The following is a 5,580-nucleotide window of genomic DNA, read 5'->3' on the forward strand; positions in this document are numbered from 1 at the left end:
TAATTGTAAATAAAATTCAATCATTCGCAAAAAAATCTCGTAATCACCGACCGACAATATCAATGAGTGCACACGAGCGGGCGAGTGACGTCACTACTTTTCGCCTGTTTTTATTACGTACAGATCTTTTTGAAAAAGCTTTAGGGACGTAGGTAAGTTTCTAGATAGTTTTAGAAAATAGATACACCTTCGTTATGTTAAAATAAATTATTGGGAAAATTATTAAAAAACAGATTCGTGTGCTTATTGGGCCGATTTATATTTTCTGGTCAATTTTTTTTCGTCAGATTTCCATGAAGTTTGGTAAATCTGAAGAGATCCCTATTGTATACATAGTAAGTGCAATCACAGTAAGTCCTAAAGATCTTCCACTGAGCTACGAAAACGTATGGCATTTTCGTATTTTTACGGAAAATTACATTCATTTATTTTGTTTCAAGATGAGATTTCGTATTTATTCCACTCAGAATGAATAGCTCTTTAAACTAGCTAAATTGTATCTACATCTACCGAAATAAAAATCTACAAAAAAAATTAGGTTCAACTACTCCATATGAGGTAAATGAGACGAACTGACGTTTAAGAATCTAGATCTAATAGGGCGAAACACAGCTCGGTAAAAGGTAGGCTACAGATTGCTCTTGAAATAATATTTTTTTGTGAACTTCATCGCGCTAAGACATTTTATACATACTGTTTGCTTACATTTTTGAACTCTACTTTTTAGTAAACATGCTAAACAATTAAAAACTATTTGGTCACAGTAAAACAAGTCAAATTAGGTACCACTAAGTAATTATGCAATTTTCCTAGGAATTTTAAAATTGAGTAGGTTTTTTTTAGTTTGAATTATGCTTTTTATTTTTTAGATCCGATTTAAAACAGTACACATATCGATATTCTGCTACCAAGGTCCAAGATGTTTGATTGGGTATTTGAACTTTTTGTCTTAGTTATCAGACTTTTATAGGAACTAAACGGGATTTTTCCATGAAATTTATAAAAAAATATACCTAGGTATAAGAGACTTTTCATGTCTTCAAGAGTTCAATAATTTTATAAGCATAAAATAACCATTATAATTAACATCTTACACACATTACACCCTCTTTTTGTATATTTTTCTAAGAGCATTTTTCTTTCTATCAGGCGCAATCTATTTTTTTTATTTTGCCAAGAAAAGCGACGAAAAACATTAAAATCATTAACGTGTAAAACATAAAAACGAAAAATTAAACATGTACCTGATAAAATGATTTACGCGAGAATAGTTAAACGAAAACGATACATTCCGTTTTTCCTTTAACTCGGTAAAGGGAAGCGAAATTAATAGTAATACGATTCTTTCGCCGACCGCGGGGTGAACGCACCCGAACGGATTTTAACGAGGCTTCGATTTTTAAAAGTGGATACGATGCGGACTCATTGTCACTAGTAATTTTGTTTTTTTTTATTAATCCAATGGTCAATATTTATAGTTTTTTTTTAAATACATATTCAAGAGACTTAATCAATGAATCATTTTCTAACATTTTTTTAAACAATTAATTTTAATTAACAATTAAAAAACAATTTAAATATTTAACCTTTACACAAACCTGAGGCATAATTTCTGCAATTTAACGAATAAAAATATGTTTATGTTTTGAATTACAAGCGTTTTCTAGTGATATTGCGGTACAATTTAAAACAATTTCTCTTTTTTTTTTATTACAAAATAAATTGCTGGTATGGCTGGTATCAGCTGTTATGTTAAGCATATGGAGTAAATTTTATGTAACTTCAATTTGTTTAATTACAATAAGAACCTAGTAGAACATTAATTATAATAATTATACAAAAAATATCTAAGAACTCAACATTTTTGAAATATACAAATAAAAGTAAAAAGCGAACAAAAATGTACTTTTTATAGAGACGATCACAATTTTTTACCTGTTGTCACTAAATCCAAACCATCATCTGTTTTCAAAAGTTTCTCGTCGATGTTGTAACTATAGCACCACAGAGTTCCAATATAAAATTAAACTTAAAATAATATTTACAAATCCCAGTCCACATTAAAAAGTCACTACACGTTAAAAAGTCACTATTCACTAATTAGACTACAGTAAAAAAAACGCTCAGGAACTTAATACCACTTATAGATTATGCGGCAGTCGAATATTTACATTGAAGAAAAAAAAATGAGGTCATTCGGAGGTTACGGGCAACGCAGCCGGTCGGCACGGGCCGTGTCGGGATGTGCGGAGTGTCTCCTCCGCCCGCCCGCCTCTACCACGTGCGCGCACCCCAGAGAGAGAAGAAAATATAAAAAACACCCCAGCCGGACAGTGACGCCGCTATACTTTTTTTAATTTACTACATTTGCCATTTTTATTATTTTCCCCATTTCGATATTTTATTTTTTAGTTGATGCGCCCGCAACTCACCTGTTGTGCACATGATCGACGGTTTTCGATACGTTCGTAGTTTTTTCGCGCTCTGAATGGGACGTAGTAGCAAAAAATCGGGACGCGGGCTGTTCTGATCTAAGTTGCTGAGACGTCATGTTTGAAAGTGTTTAGAGACCCTTGTGTGACCTAAACTAAGTAAACATAAACATGTGCCATTTAAACCTATTGTGATATTGTCTTGATTAGTCTAAACTCAAATATATATATAAAAAATTATACTCATTAGATTACATAAAAAACAAAAAAAAAAACAAATCTAATCTAATTATAAAGACAGTGCTGCCAGTGTTTGCGGCGTCGGGTAGCGGAACTAATCTAGATTAGGCGGCGGCGCCACTGTTGCGCGGCGGCCGCGCGAACCAGCATCGGTTCATTTCGGCGCATCTTTTATTTTTTCCTTTCGATTAATCGTGAAAGTGCAACGTTCACTTCGCTTGGCATTCATCGGCCATTTTCGTTCGGTTTCTTTTTCGTTTCCATTGGTTTTTTCGCAGACGTTTTGATCGAGGTGTTGAAATTTTCACGTTGGCTCTGATCGTTGTAATCAACATTGTATGTGCAAAATAACTTTCAAGTACAAAGTTTCTTGATTACTTATTTTTTAGTGTTACTGTCATATCAAATTACGTTGATTTAATGCCTTATTACGAGCTCATTATTACTTGATTGGAAGGTTCGTCAAAAGATGGCGCTAGTAGTCTCAAAAGTGTACGATTTGCTTTTATTTCTTTCGTTGTGTAACATCTCGAGTTGCACGAAAATACGCCAACGTATTAAGATTATTATTGAAAAGTTGGAACAGTTTTCATTTGATATCATTATAAAACGTATTTTCTGATTTATATTTATATTTGTGACTTCTAAGGCAATTTCAATTATTTGTTTTTCTTACTCCTTGTCTTTACCTATAAACATCGAATTAGTTGTTATTCCTGATATCTTATACATTACAGAACGTCTAAAATCATTATGATCTCATAAGTAGTTTTCTTATAAGAAATTACTTAATGTGGCTAGCCTTAAAAATCTAATTAGACGTCTTACCAAACCCCTCGGTAGATGGCGTTAGAGTGGCTTATTCTATTTTAGCTTTAAATATCCTGAGCCGTGAGTTTTTAAAATTATAAGAAATAACTTTGTGTAATGATCTCATTACTGAGCATAATAAATGAAAGCCGAAAATATTAAGTATATTAACCTGTTAGGGCCACTTGCACCATTCATTAACCCCGGGTTAACCGGTTAAACATGGAGTTACCATGGTTACCAGTACAATTTGTGATTTAACCGGTTAACCCCAGGTTAGTGGGATGGTGCAAGTGATGCTTAGTGACTTTTCTTATAATTTTATAACATTGTTTCCAAGAATAAAATTCTGATGTCAAAAAATTTATATGAACTCTACCTGTTTAAATGTATCGGCAAAGAGAATAGAGTGTATAGAGGCTTACTGTCATAGTAATTTTTTTAGTCACAGTAAATTTACTGCCATTCTTTCGACACTGGATTAAAACTAAAAATTAATAAAAATATAAAAAAAAAATAGGTATATATGGATAAATGATTTTTTATTTTTATTTTTTACTACATTTTTACTGTATTTGTAGAACGCCATATGACTTTGATCCACGAGTTTGCTTTCACCCTTTGACTCATTCTTTCACGGATATGTGTAATTTTTTTTATATTATCGGTGTCGCCATCTACACGATTATAGGCCAAAGGTATGGCGCCATCTAATCGAATTGAACATATTTTTTTCTTGATTTTCCGAGGTACGTTTTTTCTTAGCGCCACTTGCACCATCCCACTAACCCGGGGTTAATCGGTTAAACCGTTAACCCAATGTCATATTGTTATGGTAACCATGGTAACTCCAGGTTTAACCGGTTAACCCCGGGTTAGTGGAAGTGGGCCTTAGTGAGATTATCTTAGTCCAAGACGACCAAGACAGATATATCTTGATTCAAGACAAATCTGATTCTAGTTTAAAAAAAAATGTGTTAGAGATCTTCAATGTCGTATCAAAATAACCTCCTAAAGCCCAGCCATACAAATGAAAAATACATAAACAGCCATTGAAATTTGAACCTGTAGTGTAGGAAATAGAGTTGATTTTGCGTTGTTGGAAAATTGAACGAAACAAAGAAAAAGCGACTCTGTTCCAATTGAATAGGATTTAAATTTATAGGTAGTACTATAGGTAGGACCTTGGGCCTTAGGAGGATAAGATCAAAACCGTATCAAAACCGGAACCTACAGAAGCTTGTGAAAATTCACGCTCACAATTATTTTATAGATAATAAGATGGCGGCTTGTGTCAACCTCATCGTAAGCAATCTCAGGGGTCGACAACAGTTTTATGAGCCGTTTTCGGTTAACGCCGGTTTACGAGCGACTTACGAAGAATGAGATACAGGTTTATGATAATTGGAAGTTCTTTATTCTTTTTCAGGGTAAGAGCTACTGTAAAAAAAGTTGCGTGAAAATAAGTATTTTGTAAAAAAAAACACAAAAATTTTATCGCTGACTTTTCTTTCAATAGGCAACTAATACTCATCGAGAACCACAACACAAACCTCGCTTATAAACCCAAACACAAGGTTGCTTTGTTTTATCACAGAGTTCCTATGGCCAGTGGCCACCTCTTATATCCATCATCGTTCATCAGATCAGCTCGATTGTACCATAATATTGCATTGTAACGTAATTCACATTCGTACCTTCATGCATTCTTTCATACATACAATCATACAAGTCAAGTCAAATAAAAGCCTGTAAAAAAATTGTGTAAAAAAAGTACTTTTTGTCAGGTATAGAGTGTTTTACCTAGTTAAACAAACGTTTATTGCATTGAAAACGTACGAAAATACCAAAAAATAGTCTAAAGTAGCATTCCGATTTTAAAATTTATTGCCGTTTTGATATTGATATGACCCAATGCGAGTCGTGTCAAGGTTGTATCATAAAAATATTAAAATTTTAACAAATTATAATATCAGAATACCGCTTCAATAGGCCAATCAAATTAGATCCATAAAAGCATTTTGAGAAATTAATTCCCAGCAAGCTGTAAATCGTTTTAATACGTACCTTCATTTGGTTCTAAATACGTAGAATCCGA

Source organism: Cydia splendana, chromosome 18, assembly GCF_910591565.1.
Source record: "Cydia splendana chromosome 18, ilCydSple1.2, whole genome shotgun sequence".
Taxonomy (NCBI): Eukaryota; Metazoa; Arthropoda; class Insecta; order Lepidoptera; family Tortricidae; genus Cydia; species Cydia splendana.